The 17,916-nt window shown below is 39.2% G+C and overlaps 1 protein-coding gene across 9 annotated transcripts in view; it reads left to right on the forward strand.

The window, feature by feature from the left end:
- Window positions 1-17,916, forward strand: part of SPATA5 (spermatogenesis associated 5) — a 310,210-nt gene that overhangs the window by 164,452 nt on the left and 127,842 nt on the right. The window lies entirely within an intron of this gene.

Consider the following 17,916-nt stretch of genomic DNA (forward strand, 5'->3'; position numbering starts at 1 on the left):
ACCTCTTGCTGAGTAACTGAAGTCCTCAAATCTTGATTTAAAGACTTCAAGTTACAAAGACTTCACATTTACTCTAGTTCAAAGCAGCAAATGAGCCATGCTACAGAGAAATAACCCGCAGGGTCTCCGTCAGTCTGACTGGGGGGAAATTGTGTTAATAACTTTAAATTATTTTTTGTGGTTCGGTGTCACTTAGGCACATATTTGAGTGTACGGTGGAGGTTATACATAGATGAAGGTAGAATATAGGCCCATATGCATCTCATTGCATATACATCTTTGCCTAACTGAAATACTTTACAAAATTCATGGTTAGTGGGTAGGTAATAAAATAGAGCTTTCACGTAACTTTAGTACTAAAGCTTTATAATGTGGGTCTCTCCTTTTTAAATTAAGAACAATTCAAGCCAGGGAAATGACAGCATGCAACCTATACTGTATACCCACCAATGGGTGCTTTTATAATTCCATTTATACACAGATATAGCATTGAGGGAGTAAACTAATTCTGTCAAAAGGGTGAATATGACCATGATTTGTTTTATGTTGCAGAATGTCTTTTTACCCTTTCTTTATACCTACTACATCATATAAGGTTTATATCCAATAAATACTGGTGTGCAGTTTCCTACGTAAATTGTTGAGTTAAGGAGATTGTGCCTCAGCTTTATTCTACCTGTTGCAGGTGACTGGGTTTTCATTTTTCCTTATATGTCATTGCTTAAATTCAGCTTTCTTGACATTTTCTTTCCTAGAGCATTGCCTGTTTACAATTCAATACTTCCATTAGCTTAAGGCCTAGCTAAGCAGATCCTGTTCTGTGTTAGTAAATGTCGTGCTTCTTGACAGATGTTTCAGTTAGAATCTGATGGATGTGACGACTACAGCATTAATGCTGCAGTGATGAGAAAGAATCCATATCTTGTCTGCTCTTGGGAGAATCAAAGTTTATCTCTCTTTCGGTGGATTAAAACAGTAGCAGCTTCCCACTGCAAGTTCCAAGTATGAATGTTTTGTTAAAAGATAGATAAAAAGCTGTAGACACCTTAACTACCTTTTGGAAGTTACTTCCACTGTGGGTTGTGGGGTTCGTAAAGTTAAAATGTTGTCTGGTTTTTAAATGGACTTTCAGTGCTAACTAAAATTTATCATGCTGGAGGCACTTATTGGTATTTCTACACTACAGAAGGCCAACTTCTGCTCTTTGTTTTAACCATGCTACCTTGCTGGCTTTAGTGGGTCTGCACAGTTGTAACTAATGGCAAAATTTGCTCCAGAAAATGTGATCTTGTTGTACTATGTATAATTATCCCACGAGAAAGGACAGCCGTTCAGTTGTCTAAAAGTTCTTAAGTTGTGGTCCACAGTCCATTGGGGATCTGTGAAAGCTGGTTGGTCTTATGTTGCTGACTCCTCTCTTGTTGCTAGCTAACAGAAACAGGACAAGTGGATAGAGGAAATAAAGGGCTGGTCTACACAGAGAAATTTACTGGTATAATTACAGTGCTAGAACTATAGTGGTAAAACTTCCTGTTTGGACACTCTTATTCTGGAATAAGAGAGTCCACATAGATTCATAGATTGTAGATCTGGAAGGGACTTTGAGAGGTCATCGAGTCCAGTCTCCCACCCTCATGGCAGGACCAAATACTGTCTAGACCATCCCTGATAGACATTTATCTAACCTACTCTTAAATATCTCCAGAGATGGAGATTCCGCAACCTCCCTAGGCAGTTTATTCCAGTGTTTAACCACCCTGACAGTTAGGAACTTTTTCCTAATGTCCAACCTAAACGTTCCTTGCTGCAGTTTAAGCCCATTGCTGCTGCTTCTATCCTTAGAGGCTAAGATGAACAAGTTTTCTCCCTCCTCCTTATGATACCCTTTTAGATACCTGAAAACTGCTATCATGTCCTCTCTCACTCTTCTCTTTTCCAAACTAAACAAACCCAGTTCTTTCAGCCTTCCTTCATAGGTCATGTTCTCTAGACCTTTAATCATTCTTGTTGCTCTTCTCTGGACCTTCTCCAATTTCTCCACATCTTTCTTGAAATGCGGTGCCCAGAACTGGACACACTATTCCAGTTGAGGCCTAACCAGCGCAGAGTAGAGTGGAAGGATGACTTCTCATGTCTTGCTCACAACACACCTGTTAATGCATCCCAGAATCATATTTGCTTTTTTTGCATCACACTGTTGACTCATATTTAGCTTGTGGTCCTTTTATAACCCCTAGATACCTTTTTGCCATACTCCTTCCTAGACAGTCTCTTCCCATTCTGTATGTGTGAAATTGATTGTTCCTTCCTAAGTGGAGCATTTGCATTTGTCTTTATTAAACTTCATCCTGTTTATGTCAGACCATTTCTCCAATTTATCCAGATCATTTTGAATTATGACCCTGTCCTCCAAAGCAGTTGTAATCCCTCCCAGTTTGGTATCATCTGCAAACTTAGTTTCTATGCCAATATGTAAGTCGTTGATGAAGATATTGAACAGAGCCGGTCCCAAAACAGACCCCTGCTGAACCCCACTTGTCATACCTTTCCAGCAGGATTGGGAACCATTAATAACTACTCTCTGAGTATGGTTATCCAGCCAGTTATGCACCCACCTTATAGTAGCCCCATCTAAGTTGTATTTGCCTAGTTTATTGATAAGACTATCATGTGAGACCGTATCAGATGTCTTACTAAAGTCTAGGTATACCACATCCACCGCTTCTCCCGTATCCACAAGACTCGTTATCCTGTCAAAGAAAGCTATCAGATTGGTTTGACATGATTTGTTCTTTACAAATCCATGCTGGCTATTCCCTGTCACCTTACCACCTTCCAAGTGTTTGCAGATGATTTCCTTAATTACTTGCTCTATTATCTTCCCTGGCATAGAAGTTAAACTAACTGATCTGTAGTTTCCTGGGTTGTTTTTATTTCCCTTTTTATAGATGGGCACTATATTTGCCCTTTTCTAGTCTTCTGGAATCTCTCCTGTCGCCCATGATTTTCCAAAAATAATAGCTAGAAGCTCAGATACCTCCTCTATTAGCTCCTTGAGTATTCTAGGACGCATTTCATCAGGCCCTGGTGACTTGCAGGCATCTAACTTTTTCTAAGTGATTTTTAACTTGTTCTTTTTTTATTTTATCTTCCAAACCTACCCCCTTCCCATTAGCATTCACTATGTTAGGCATTCCTTCAGACTTCTCAGTGAAGACCGAAACAAAGAAGTCATTGAGCATCTCTGCCATTTTCAAATTTCCTGTTACTGTTTCTCCCTCCTCACTGAGCAGTGGGCCTACGCTGTCCTTGGTCTTCCTCTTGCTTCTAATGTATTGATAAAAAGTCTTCTTGTTTCCCTTTATTCCCGTAGCTAGTTTGAGCTCATTTTGTGCCTTTGCCTTTCTAATCTTGCCCCTGCATTCCTGTGTTGTTTGCCTATATTCATCCTTTGTAATTTGTCCTACTTTCCATTTTTTATATGACTCCTTTTTATTTTTTATTTTTTAGATCTCGTGGTTTAGCCAAGCTGGTCTTTTGCCACATTTTCTATCTTTCCTACCAAGCGGAATAGCTTGCTTTTGGGCCCTTAATAGTATCCCTTTGAAAAACTGCCAACTCTCCACAGTTGTTTTCCCCCCTCAGTCTTGATTCCCATGGGACCTTACCTATCAGCTCTCTGAGCTTACCAAAATCCGCCTTCCTGAAATCCATTGTCTCTGTTTTGCTGTACTCCCTTCTACCCTTCCTTAGAGTTGTGAACTCTGATTTCATGGTCACTTTCACCCAAGCTGCCTTCCACTTTCAAATTCTGAATGAGTTCCTCCCTATTTGTTAAAATCAAATCTAAAACAGCTTCCCCCCTAGTAGCTTTTTCAACCTTCTGAAATAAAAAATTGTCTGCAATGCAGTCCAAGAACTTATTGGATAGTCTGTGCCCCGCTGTGTTATTTTCCCAACATATATCTGGATAGTTGAAGTCCCCCATCACCGCCACCAAATCTTGAGCTTTGGATGATTTTGTTAGTTGTTTTAAAAAAAAAAAAAGCCTCATCCACCTCTTTCACCTGGTTAGGTGCCCTGTGGTAGACTCCTAGCATGACATCACCCTTGGTTTTTACCCCTTTTAGCCTAACCCAGAGACTCTCAACACGTCTGTCTCCTAGGTCCATCTCCACCTCAGTCCAAGTGTGTACGTTATTAATATATAAGGCAACACCTCCTCCCTTTTTCCCCTGTCTATCCTTCCTGAGCAAGCTGTACCCAACCATACCAACATTCCAATCATGTGTATTATCCCACCTAGTTTTGGTGATGCCAACAGTGTCATAGTTGTATTTATTTATTAGCACTTCCAGTTCTTCCTGCTTATCACCCATACTTCTCGCATTTGTATATAGGCATCTAAGATACTGATTTGATTTTGCCTCCCAGTTTTGCCCTGACCCTCCTTTCTCTCTGCCATTATAACCCGTGCTCCCTCCTATTTCCGACCCATCTCCCAGGTCTTCATGTTCTCCACTTACCTGTGGGCTTTGCTCACCTGTCCCCATTGAACCTAATTTAAAGCCCTCCTCACTAGGTTAGCCACACTGTGTCCAAATAGGGTCTTCCCCTCCTTGAAAGGTGAACGCCATCTCTGCCCAGCAGTCCTTCCTGGAATAGCATCCCGTGATCGAGGACGCCAAAGCCCTCCTGGCGACACCATCTTCGCAGCCAGGCATTCACCTCCACTATGCTATTGTCTCTGCCTGGGCCCCTATCTTTGACAGGAAGGATGGAAGAGAATACCCTATGCGCTCCAAACTCCTTCATCCATACTCCCAGAGCCCTGTAGTCACTCTTGAACCACTCAGTGTCACACCTCACAGTGTCATTTGTGCCCACACGGATGAGTAGCATGGGGTAGTAATCAGAGGGCTGGGTAATCCTCGACGATGCCTCCGTAACGTCTCGGATACAGGCCTCCGGCAGGCAGCATACCTCCCGAGATGAACTGTCAGGGCGACAGATGGGTGCCTCTGTCACCCTCAGCAGAGAGTCTCCGACCACCACTACCTTAAGTTTCCTATTAGCAGTGGTGGCAGCAGACCTCCCAGCTTTAGGAGTACGAGGGGGTGATTCCTTCTCTCCTGTATCAAGAAGAGCATAACGGTTTCCTGTTACCACGGTGGGAGGGTTTGGAGCAGGGGTGGAGCACTTCCTGCTGCCAGAAGTAACCAGCTTCCAGTGTCCACCCTGAGCCGTCTCCTCCTCCACCACTGGTGTGTCAGCAGTCCTGTGTACTGGGACAGCTACCTCAGCTGTCTCCACATGGACAATGTCCGGGAATTGCACGTGGATTTGGATGCTCCTCAACCTAGCCACCTCCTCCTGTAGCTCTCCCACCTGCTGCCTGAGAGATTCCACCAGCAGGCACCTGGTGCCCCCCCCAGCCTGGATATCAGTAAGTGGGAATTGCCAGTTACGGTCCCTGCAAGACCACACCGGGATCTGAGTAGAAGCATCCATGCTCAGGCGCTCTGTCTGGCTACAGGCGCAGGTGGAGGAGACAGAAACAGTGCTGGCACAGGTGTTGCGGGTCTTCCTAACCATCATAGGCCTCCCTCTGTCAAACTCCCGTCTGCAGCCTCCTGTCCGCTTCGAAGAGTTATACTGGTATAGCTCTAACAGTGCAATTATACCGATATAAGTATGCCAGTAAATTTGCCCATGTAGACAAGACCAAAAATGAAAAGCCGAAACATAGTGTGATAAGCTTTGGTTTTACACCTATTCCTTGATGTAGCCATTATAATGTACTGAATTAAAGAGAAATTGTCAACAGCTTTTATTCTTTTTAATTTTGTCATTATGTTCCATTGCCTGTAGGACTGTTTTGGAATTAAGTAAAATTCCAGAAGCAGTCAGCATTGATGTAACTGTTTCTATTGACGTCAACAGTTAGGCTAAGCCCAATTAGATCAACGCTGAGCACTTCTGAAAATATCTTAATAATGCTGTCCTTCTCCATTTGGGGAATATTTCTTCTTCCCTTTGTCTAAAATAATTTACACCTAGAATAACATGTTTGCATTCTTGATTGTTCACTTTCCATAAATAAGGTCAAATCATGTCAGTATTGCTTTGAGGTAAGGTTTGCCTGTTAATTTGTGCTGCTTCTGTTAGCTATATAGCAGCTTTATATAGTCAATATTAATAACGGCTGTCATGTTTTTTGTTTAATTTTTAAAGCTCTTGTTCTTAAATGAGATTTATTAGGACCTACCAATATTTTGGCTTTTTAAATTTTTTTTAAGTGACAAATAAAGTCAGAATTTTGACCATTGTGGCAGTATTCTCAATGTTTATTGACAAATTCAGTTATATTTAGGAGAATATTTTTTGCAAGGAGTTCTACCATTAAAAAAGACTTCTGAAGTTGTTTATATTTGTCATACATACCATGTGTGGAGTGTTGTCCTTTCTTCTTAATTATACTCTGCAGATACTGATTACATGTACCTTTTGACTATATTCTTTGGCATCCACAACCCTAAACAAAGCTGCAGACACTAATGGCCTCTCTTTTCTTACCAAAAATCTGATGTGCTTTTGAATTAAATAAGTATTCCAGAGTTCTAATGGGGCTTCCCCATAATTGTAAAGGTGAGTTATTTCCTTTAGTGATACTAGAGATTAAGACCTGAATTAACAAACAAACAGAAAATCCAGGTACATGAGAGCCTGTTTAATATACATATATATAAAAATAGAGAGAAACAGTTTGAGAAATACTTTTAATAGTTTGAATTAGTTCCTTTCCATGACAGTGCTAAATTGTCCTGAGTAATTGTTTTTCTATGATTAAAGGCTTTGAAGGACACAGCGATCCTATTTTAGTAACTGATAAAAGGGTTGAATTTAAAAAGAAGCTCCATTAGTTCAGCAGTGGGAACATATAATCTTGGGTGTCAAACTCATTTCATGATGAGGGCTGAGTTACCCATCTGGTCAGAGTCCATGGGCTGGGAGTGAAAAGCTCACCAGAAAGAGGCAAATATTACAGTCTTGTCCGACTACAGAATGAGCCTTTTTAGCTAGCAAAGTTGTGTGGCATTTAAAGACCAACGCTTTATTAACAAAGAAAATGCATTGATGAAACCTCCCATCTACTGTCAGTTAATGTACCCACTCTTGTTCCCCCATGCTGTCCTTCCTTCCCTGCACTGCACTGCCTACATACACCTTTCTGGGAAATTTCCCTACCTCCACTTTGGGAATCCTCCTCCCTTAACAACACTTAGAATATTTATCCTTTGTCTTTTTCCCCCCCGCCCCCCTTTTGGGGATTTGTCCCACTTTTCTTAACCTTCCCCCTGGAGAGGGGGTCAGTTTAGAAGCAGCCTCTCCCTTCACCTGATCCCATGGTGCCTGGGACAGTGGCGACAGCAAAGAGGAGGAAGTTGAAAAGAAGCCTCCTCTGATCCTGGTGGCAGGATCAAGGGGGAGGAAGAGGTGGGGACTGCTGCTGGGGGCTCATCAGAGGTGGGGTGGGAGAGGCCGGAAAGGAGACTTCTTTAAGCCCCAGTTCTGTGCCGTTGAGGCAGAGGCTGTACAAAAGGCCAGTGCTATGAGGAGCCTGGGCCCAATCAGGAGTGAGCTCCAGTCTCAGCTTCTCCCTCTCTGGTAGTGGCTCCTCCTGGCTCTTTGCAGCAGGGAGGCAGCTGTGGGCTGAATCCCTTTGTAAATTACAGAGGAAGCTTCAGGTTGGAGATGAGGATTTGGGACTTCAGTGTCAGATTTGACTTCAAGACTCTGATGCCCTGCTTATAAGTATTTGAACGACTTCGGCACATTCCATCCAGTAGAGGGCAATTGTGTGCATGTGTACGAGTCACTATGGCGTACTGGGGGTTGTACTTCTCAGCCGCTGGTGTTGTGTGTTCTTGTTCGGGAACCAAACCAAATTCCTTTCTCAGTTATTCCCCATCCCTGTTTTAAATGGGATAGCTCAGTGGTTTGAGCATTAGCCTGCTAAACCCAGGGTTATGAGTTCAATCCTTGAGGGGGCCATTTAGAGATCTGGGGCAAAAATCTGTCTGGGGATTGGTCCTGCTTTGAGTAGGGGGTTGGACTAGATGACCTCCTGAGGTCCCTTCCAACCCTGGTATGCTATGAAAATACATAAATTAAAAAGTCAAGGGGAGAGTATAGACATATTGCACAGCTTGGTCTGCCAGAAAGGGATCACCAAATGATACGATTATACAAATCACAGAAAGTAAACATAGCTAATTATGCCTTCAGAAGAATGTCACAAGCAGAGTGACATGGAATGTACAGGTTACAGATTTTATGAATATTTGAGATCCAAAACCAGAATCCCCTGAGTAAGGCTCAAAATCCCAAGTCTAGAAATTCTCCTCCTTATCCCAGATGCAGCAGTAGATTATTAACATATTTATATTGAACGTGATATTGCAGTAGCACTGAGAAGCCAATCAGATCAGGACCCCACTGTGCTAAGGCCTTTACAAGCATACACTAATGATAATCTGTATGCCAAAGAGCAAATACAGTATACATTTTTAAGTCAGACTTTACCTTCATAAAGTTAACATTTGCCTTCACTGCAGTCCCAGACATTTTCCATTCCTTTCCTCTGAAATGGAACTGGAATTTTGCCCTGTAAACAGTTATGTAAATTTGCTATCTTCAGTTATCTGAATAATAGTGCTTTGTAAACCATTTAATAGGAAGATGGTCTTTATCTTTGAAACTGAGCACTTTAGCACTAAACTTTAGAATAAGAGCAGAAGTCTACTGCTGCTGCTGTCCGACTATAGAATAATAAATTGTTAAACAATTATTTTGTTTTTTTCCTCAGATGTTTATTCGTTTTTTCTTTAATTCATGTTTCATATAACGTTACATTTCCCCCTTCCGCTAATTCAATACTTTCACTAACAACTGGAAATAAAGACCTTTGCACTGACTTGCAGTTTCAGCTACTAATATTTAAAACAACCTGATAGTAGAGTCTTATGTTAGAGGTGTTACAGTATACCTTGTAAAGACATACATTTATTATATCTTACCTATCCATGTCTTGCTGTTTTACGAATACAGCCTGCTTGATGCTACTGCAACTTAGTGGCAGTTTGCCATGCATTCTTAGTTTTTCTTGGAACATTTGGTTTAGGAAGTGGACTAATTAGTACATAAACATTGTGTAGCAGAAGAACTCCAATTAGCAGTGTTTGGCCTGGCTTCAGTGATAAACAAAGCTAGATGCACGTCAGCGTTTGTCCTAACAGTTTATAAAATCCCTTATGTGGTCCTAGGGGACAGCGCACACCAGATACATTAATTGTAGTAGTCAAGTCAGGAGAAAAAGCTTATTGTGTCAAACTTAATAGGCTGTGCCTGAGACGTTAGCAGGCTAGTTTTGAAGGTTTCTAGTAATCTTAATTATTCTGAAGTACTACGTAAGTCCTTTCAAAGTGTGTCCCTCTCACTATTGTAAATGATTCTGCTGTTGTCTTATATTATATGAAAAAGTGACAAAAGACCAACAAAAGTTTTTCAGACTAGACTTAAGGTTGTTAATATGAATGTTAATATCATCACCATAATTGTTCATTGTTTTGATAGAGCCTAAAATTGTGCTAGATGCTTTAAAGAGCAAGTAAAGGCAAGATTTCTGCCCCAGGAAGGTCACAATGCAGATTTAGATATGACAAAATAAATTATAATAAACAGACATGTGGTAAGGTAAAACAGGGTTTACAGGAACATTACAAGGCTACTCTGTTTAGACATGTACCTCTCATGATAGTTCATGAAGGGAGGGATTATTGCTCATTTTTTTGGCTTGGCAGAATTCAATTTTTATTTTTTCTTATAATTTTGACAGATAATTTCAATGTTTATTTTCAAGCATTTTTCTGATTTTTATTTATTTGAATTTTCACAGTTGTGGGAAATTATGGGGGAGCCTGACAATAGGAGGGTCAGACAATAAATATTTAATGATGGTACATATTGCGATTCATAAAGGTAGAGCTTTATAACAGTTAAAACACACATTATCAACATTACATGTCAAAATATCCAAAGTCAATATCTGTAAATCAAACTCTAGTAAGATTTCAAGCAGCATTTTTCTTACTTTAGCCTATCTGTAAATTTTGATTACTGGTGCCCCCCCCTTTTTTTGTTGTTGTTTTCAAGGTTGTGTATGGTGAAACTGATGTTACCAGATAAAAATCTAGTTCTTCCAAGCATAGTAATTTTTGTGTGGTTATGTTGTTGGTTTGTTTTTAAATGCATCGGTAACATAAGAAGGGGAAAACTGAATGTTGAAGTGTTACTTTCCTGGATTTTTAATGTTTAACAGCTAAACCAGATTTGTTAAACTCCTGGGCATATTATGAAGCCCATCTTTTTCTCTCTTTACTAAGGGCGTTGAGGAGTGTGTGGGCTGAGATAGGTATATGTAGGGCAGTCCTTTTGTTATAGGCACCAAGTGCAGTGGTTGAAAACTTGTAGTTGTAAATTAAAAAATTGTAATAGACAGTAAGTAATAAAGTAAAATGTGTTTTTTAAAAAAATGGAAATTATACAAATGTTTAAAGGAATCTGAATAACCTTAACACTGCCTGTGGAAGGGATGTTTAAAATATCTGGCTTTCCTCTGACAAAGCGTTATCTATTCATAGTTCATAAGTTCATAGAGTGCCTTATTCTTAACTGCAGAGTAGCTGGGAAAATTCCTGTCTTGATGGTGATGGACAGGCCGATCTGGAGAAGGGAGGCCACAGAAAGCCTGATTCAGCTTCTTGTTTCAGGGCCCCCTGACTCTGGTGTAAGTTACAGCAGAATGGGTCCTGGTCTAACTTATTCTACTGACTTGAGACTCCTTCTTCCAGCAGAAGATTGGATGTAGTTCAGCTCAGCTTTGCCACATACTGACAATGTCTCAGCTTCCCCTACACAGGAGGAATAGTCCATTGGGAATCTATAGATAATTTAAGGCCACTCTGCAGAAATCCAGCTCTAACTGCCAATCTGTGTATTGGAAAAAAGCAGGGTAACAAAGGCAAGTATTGTCCCTCTGTTCACAATCTGTCTTATCCAAAGCTCACTGAAGTCAGTGGGAGTGATTACTGGAGGTTTTGGCTCAGACTCACAGACTGCATGTGCTGCCACCCATGAGGTGATGTTAAGACAAAGAACTATCATATTTATGTATAAAAACCTCTCATAGTTAACAGATAAAATTATGCCACTTAAATGGAAAGAACAAAGGTGAGTGTAGTTATGAAATTCTAAATCACACTCCACTATCACAGATATGTATGTATAACACCATTTCCAAAACCAGTGTTCTAAGGTTCACATTTTTGATAGACAACTATAAAAGGTGCCTATAGCTGCAAATTTCTCCAAGCACATAGAAAAAGTCCTTGATCCAAAAATAAACATAAGAATTTACTGTTGAAACAAAGTTGTTGCTGTGGTTGATGGGAAGTGATTGGTGCGTCTTGGGACACAGTTTGTTATTCAGTGGCCTTAACTGTGTAGTTCTGCACTTTTTAATGTTTGTTTTTCCTTTTTTTTAAAGTTTCACTATAACCTAATTTTTTCTGAGTTACTGATTTTTTTTTACTGTTAAGTATTCTTTTATTGCTCCCCCGTCTGCTACTGATGCTTCACATGTAATAACAGCCCTGATTCCAGTGTAATGAAATTTTGTGTCAGATTTCCTCAAGCATTTGATCAAATCTCCAAGTGAATATACTAGTACCTTAGCCATATGGAATTTATTTCTTCTCTAGAAGGATGTAAATTAGATTACATTTTAGATCATAGCTTTATTAACTGGGAAATATTGGTCTCCTGCTTGCTAGAACTACTTCATATTACTTCAAAGCTACACCTGTGTACTCCTTAAATTCTTTTAATATGTCTTAGGAGCTCACAGGGAGACCCCATTGGGTTTAGCCACTGAGGATCTTGTAAGAACCTCACCATTGTAAGCTGAGGTTAAAAGGTCCATAGCAAATAACTCCAAATTTAAGCATCCTCATTTTCAAAATGTTCATTTTCACAGAGGACAGTTAAATAAAATATAAACTGAGTTTATATTTTAAGCTGTTTTTAAGATATGCTTTCCGAGAATACATCCTTTTTTCCTAAAAGAAAAATTCAAAGCTTTTTATTGACTTCCACGTCTTAAAAACACTATATTTGATTCATTTCAGAATTGGCCCAAATTGTCACTGCATACAAGAGCGAATATCAGGTAGATTGGTTTAGATATGGAAAAGCTAGAATTGCGAAAATTGGGCTTGTAGTGGACAGTTGGGTTTTTAACTGCTTGTGTTTTTAAAAGTCTGTCTGTTTCTCTCCATTCCTTAGACACTCTGTTGGGATTTTGAAACCAAACATGTCCTCTAATCCCTACCATACTTTCCAATTAAAAGTACTTTCCCCAAGAGTTGTCACAAAATTTCTCTTCCTTTGCAGAAAGGCTGTTGCAATCTTAACAGTGGAGAAGCTGCTTTCTTTCAATATTACTGGCATATATCTTTATACCAAAGTGAATCTGGGTTACTTGTATGTATTAGCTGGATACAAGCAATTGATAGAAAACATGTAATTGGACATAACAATAACATAGAACCCACTGAAGTCTGTCTAGTTAGGCACCTATATAGCCCTCATCGCCTAGCATTTGAGGGCCCCACAGTCATTAGTGGTTTTATCCTCTTAACACTCCTGTGAGGTAGCAAAGTGTTAATAGGGAACTGAGGCACAGGATAGATTAAATGACATGTCCAAAGTCATACAGGAAGCAGGTGACTGAACCAGAAATTGAACCCAGTTCTTTATCCACATCCAGTGTCCCATCTGCCAGACTATCCATCCTCACTTCTTTCCATTAACTTTTCAGTGGGCTTTGGAACAGACCTATAGGGAAGAAAACAGCAGCTCCCATCTTCTGCTATAGTCAAGAAGCACACAGGGCAGTTAACCATGTGCCAATTGGATGTTGTTTGTGCTTCACTATTTTTGGTACAGCTGTGTGGCAGTTTAATTTAGAGCAGCCTTTAGGCTGTTCTAAGTTGTTTGTTGCAAGCCGTTTCCAAGGGAACAGTATGACAGATGGATGGAGAAGCCCCTGCCATGGTACCTTCCCCCATGCACAGATAGTGTAGGGTAATGAATGACATAAAAACCACAATGTGGGCTCTATGCCACCAGAAGTTCCTCCTTCACTAGAGTAATGCTCCAGGGGCCAGGTATACCAGTTCTAGGATCATATTTTGCCAGCATGACAGTGTAAAGTTGCTATGCTATATCCCATAGTCTCAGAGAATGGATTGGGTTCTTTCTTGTCAGTGAATATTGTAGATGTGCCTATTTGGAAAACAAGTGTATGAACACACTATGAAAGAGCAAATCTAAAGAGTATGATTTTGTCAATTTACAGATGCTAAAATTACTCCATTTGATGTTGCAGAATTCCAACTTAAAGGCGACTGAAATTAATGGCATTACCATAATTTTTTTGCTTCCTTAACAGAGGTGGTTGAACATTTTTCAAATGGAATGTTTTTCCATCAGAAAACGCTGATTTGTAGAAACTGAAATTCTCCTTGGGAATTCATCGATTTAGATGACAGTTCTGCTGATGCCTGCCTGGTTCCCATCTGGTGGGCTCTCATGGAACAGAGGCTCCCAGGGCTTCCAAGCTGCCAGCTCCTGAGCAACCCACTTGGGGGGCTGCTGCAGAGCTGTGACTTCCAGGATTCCTGGCTTCATATTTGCCTGAAAGGATGGAAATTCCAGTTCTTGCCCAGCTCTGTTGTCTAGTTTAGGGATGGAATAAAGCAGCCAGCTACCACCTTCTTCACTGTATAGCTGAATATTACCTTAGTTCCAAAACTACACATCTAAATATTTCTTACTAGTTCCAAAGTTCACAATACATATAATTACTTTATAGTAAAAAAAAATGGAAGGGGATGGAAGAAAGAGTACTGTTTGGTGTTTGTAGGCTAACCTTGAATGCATAATCCTATTAAGGCTGCTTTTTCTTTCAAATCTTGACCTAAAAATGTAGCATTTCCCCCAGGAGAACAAGCTACTGTGATTATAGCATGTTGCAGCTTGTTGAAATGAAACATGCCCATCAGTGTAAAATGAGAACATTAATATTTCATGTGGGAACATGACTTTCGCTTCAAACTGACACAAGAGCTTTGCTAGTAAAAACAACCTAAAACTCCAGGTAGCTCCAGAGAATGCTATTTTATATCGTTTAAGTAAAAATATTGTTTATTGAGAGTACCTTTAAAAAAATTAGAATCTTTTTTCAACCACTTACTTCTTGGTTGGTATGATGTATCTGAACACTAAAACTAATTACCTTGTGGCAGGAAAAAAATCTTAATTAGCCATTCCCAGTAGTATTAGGTTCTTTTCTTCATTACGGATGTATTCAATTTGAAACAAATTGAATCTCATGCATCTTTATATTTAATAGATATTTTGCCCTGAACTTTTGATTTCTTTCATCTGTCATTCAGAACTCATCCCTTCTCTCTCTCTCTCTCTCTCTCTCTCTCTCTCAGGGAAGCTTACTTTTCAGAGAGTTGAAACAGATGGTCAATTTATTCAGAAAAGATGTCTTCCTTACTTCTGGAGTCGTCTTGGTTCTTTCTCTCCTTTCCTTTTTTTACTTTCCTTTTTCCCTTGCAATGCCCATGTTGCAGCACCTTCACTACAGCAGAAATATGAACCCCATCCTAAGTTCATAGGTATATAGTATTCTGAATATTCGGACTACTCAGTTTTCTTCGACTACAGTGTTGTAGAGGCAGCGTGATCTGAAAGAATGATTAAAGAGCCCTAGGAGTCAGGAAGTCCTAAGTACTATTGAGGTTCTGCCACAGACTTGCTTTGCAGCCTTCAGCAAGTCACTTCATCTTTCTTTCTGTTTCACCGTCTATGAAATTGAGATGGCGATTTGCCCACCTACCTCAAGTAGATGCGTTTACAGTCTTTTACACATATAAACTGCTGTTTAAATGCTAAAAATTATTGGTCAAGATCCTTAGGTGGTGTAAATGGCATAGTTCAATTGAATGAAATATAGCTATGCCGACTTACACTCTGTGAAATTTTAGCTCATAATTGTTATGTTATGGCCTTGCACAAGTGTGTGTTTTATGTATTTCTTCAAATTTTAAAGCATAATTTAATGTCTTTTTCTAGACTCAGGTTTAAAATTGATACGACCAAAAATTTAACCAGCTTCCAAAAAGTCATATTTTATACTTAGGTTATTAAAAAATATATTTCATATCTGCAAATGTGTAGTCATCTAAAAAATTGTAGCTGTGAAATTCTTTTTGAACATTGTAAAATGAACAGGAACTATTTTTTTTAGAATAATTACCATTAATAGTGCTGTCACTTCGTATGTGGCAGGTTCCAAAATTTTCCTGTACCAATTATGGTACACAGCTAGGATTTTCTTCTAAAAAGGAGAAGACCCACTATCTGTTTCTGAAGCTTTTAAAGCTTCTATACACTCAGAAAGGAATAATTGAACATAAATAATGCTCACTTATTTTTACCAATAAAAACTTGGCTTTTAAATCTTCAAGAATGACAGCAGGAAATTCTAAATAGAACAACCAAGTTAATTTTCCCTTTTTGAAGCTTCAAAAAGGGTTTAGCTACAAAAAATCTATTCTGGTGAATTAGAAATTATTGCATAAAATAAATAGAAATATTTATACGTGTTGATAAAGTATTTCCATGCTACATTAGTTTACAAAAATATCACTAGTCTGTTGGATACAAAGAACATAACACAGGGAAACTGATATGTAAGTCTATATAGACATCTTAAAGGGCTGACGATGTCATACACTGATAAAGGCGTATTCTTGAGGTTGCATTTGTGTCATTGGAACACCTGATTTCTTTACAGTCTTTTAATTCAGAGAGTAAGCGAGACAGAGCATGTTATATACATACACACGTAGTAAATGTCAGTCTGGTTTATTCTTTTAAAATTAACATCAGTGAGATTGGACTTTCTGAAAAACGCATTAACTTGAATAAATATTCTTGCCAGTGCAACCTTAACATAACTGATGAAAGGTGTCTTGGTCATGAGAGCCTTTGAGGAATTGTATATGAATAGCAGAGTCATTTGTAATACCTGCTCTTTCAGGGATTTTACAGGTAAATTACGGAATTAACTGGAATTTTTAAAAATCTCTCTTTGACTGTTTTGATAAGAGCTGACACATTTTCTTTTCATGAGTTTGGGTCAGGCCGAACATATGTTGGTCTTGGAAATAGTCTGTACTTGTCTTGGTGGCAGGAAGTACGGAGGGATTTCCTATTGACATTTCTGATGTTTCTATCAAGTGTGAGGCCAAAGTACGATTTTTTTAATCTGTGTAAAATGAACTGAATGAACTGTACATTTGGCAAGAAAGCTGGAAATACTGTATTCCGCTTCTGATGCTCCTGACAATCCCACACATAAATTCCAGCCCCTGAAATCCTCTGATCAGAGTAATACTACTTCATATAGGTGGTTAAATCCTGAACTTAGTTGTTCCCCCAAAGCCATATGTTTGTGCTCCACCATCTCAGCAGTTGAATTTGAAGGCTTCCGTTCCAGTTATCCTTGCTAAAGAAAATCTCCCTCTGCATCATTTGTATGCTTTGTAATGCTAATTTATAAAAGAAAAGAGACTAGAAAAGAAAACCAAGCTGGTTTGTCTGAAAATACTGAAATGAATTACCGTCTTAGCACAATTTGTCTATTTATCTACAAATCCAGGTATGGTGGGAGTTTTCATGCTCACCCTTACTTTGCAGAGATTTCTGCTGGAGAGATGTTAGAAACGTAAGTCAACTATTTTCTGTGTACAACAGTATAAAGTCTGTATCTGGTAGAGTATCAAATACAGTGGGTCACTGAGTGTCAGTTTTTTTTATTATTATTATTTTTAGTAAGCCTGTTCTGTGCTAGTGTTGTTGTTTCCTTCAAGTTTGTTTTTGTGAGTCTGCCAGGTCCCTGGAGGTGCTCCTTTACTTCAGTTTTGGCTAGATTCTGATACCATTAGTCATGTTGAAAAGTATCTTACTCCACAGAAAGTAATGGGACTTCTTATGGAGTAAGGTGTTACTCACTAAGAATAAATGCCTCCAGCACTTTGCAGTATTGAGCCCCATATAAGGGAAGTTACTGAACAACAAAGCCAAAGAAAGAAGTATCCAGAGGTAACAATTAATTTCACCCTTGCATGTTGGTAATTTAAGTAGATATTTGTTTTTCCAACTGGATAGTTTTAGATATTTTGAATACAGTTTATTATTATTTCATTCTAAAAATCTAATATTCTTTAAACAGTAGGGGGCAAATTCAACCTTCATGTAAGCCTTTTAGTGGGGTTAAACCCATTTACCCTGGCGCTGAATTTGGACGTAGAACTCTGATGCTATTAAATGTTGTTGTTGTCTTAATTTGGGACATTGTTCCCTTTTGAAGGTTAATTATATTGTAATGTACTATGCATTTATGTGCGCTAGAACCATAATCTGTATGCTAGCACCCTACTTTATTCAGTCAATCAAGATTGAAAAAAGACCCTTGTTTTCATTGGTGTTGGTTGTTGGTGGTTAAACCACTACTGGCTTTCTTTCTCAATTTCAGTCTTCTAATATACCAGCTGCATTTTTTCTAGACGATGCTGGCCTCACCACCTTAGCCACAACTTCCTTAGTTTGATGCCAGAATACTCAAAGGGTTGGGTATACCCAAAATATATGAATAATGTTTCCGTTTGAATGAGTACTTGCCAGCCCTGGGGTGGTGGTGTGCAGTGGTGACTAAAT

The sequence above is a fragment of the Mauremys reevesii genome, linkage group 5 (assembly GCF_016161935.1).
Source record: "Mauremys reevesii isolate NIE-2019 linkage group 5, ASM1616193v1, whole genome shotgun sequence".
Classification (NCBI taxonomy): Eukaryota; Metazoa; Chordata; order Testudines; family Geoemydidae; genus Mauremys; species Mauremys reevesii.